We start from the raw sequence: 940 nt of genomic DNA, 5'->3' as shown, positions 1-940 counted from the left end.
GGATTGTTATTAGTCATTTGGTCAGACAATATATGTCAGCTTTGTGTATGTAGCACATACTCCTTAGTATATTGCAAAATACCACTGTGTGTTTTGCTGAGAAGTGATGTTAATTTTGAGTTCTGTATCAGCATGATTATTGTTTCAACTTTTAGTCATTTCATAAATAAATTGGGAATTGTCAGTTAATTTGTTTTGGAAGAATATTTAAAACATTTTTATCAGTGAACAAAAAAATTATAAATTTTTATCACATACAAAAAAATAGAAACAAGGGTAACCATTGCATCTTCCATCTGTAATTGACCAAAGATAAAGAAAACTTTCTTAGTTTTTTTAGCTTGTGTGTGCTTACTTTTTTAGAATTTGCATTATCATGCTCAAAAAATCAACTTTAGGGATATTGCTTCAAAGATGTCATCTCCACAGGTCGTCGTAGACAGTGGTTCAGCATGGAGGACGCATTTCTGCACCTCTCTCATTTACCGTCCCTTACAAAGTGCTTACCTGCAACTCATGATGATGTCAAGGCTCAAAGTTGCAGCAGCCTCCTAGTAGCAGCTTGGATGGAGTTGAAAAGCTGAGCGCATGAGGGGTGACTCCTAATTTATAGTTAGTGGATGAATGATGGGGGATAAGGGTTCAGGCAAAACAAAAACAAAAAAATAAACTAGGCACTAATGATGGGATTGGGGAAATTCCATGGAAGATGATATTCCTCTTGTTATAGGAAGTAGAAATTGAGGCAGTTCAATTAACAGAGTTGTAACTTCAGTTTTGTTTCACTCTGAATAACAGTACAGACCAGTATTAAGCTCCAGACATCTTTCTGTGAAATGGGAAAGATGACATGATTTTTCATAACAAATATAGATACCTAGCTACACATACAAGAAAATTATATTTTGCTTATTTTGAAAGCCTGTTTGATAAAGACTGA

This window comes from Penaeus monodon, chromosome 13 (assembly GCF_015228065.2).
Source record: "Penaeus monodon isolate SGIC_2016 chromosome 13, NSTDA_Pmon_1, whole genome shotgun sequence".
Classification (NCBI taxonomy): domain Eukaryota; kingdom Metazoa; phylum Arthropoda; class Malacostraca; order Decapoda; family Penaeidae; genus Penaeus; species Penaeus monodon.
This window is presented reverse-complemented; position numbering follows the sequence as displayed.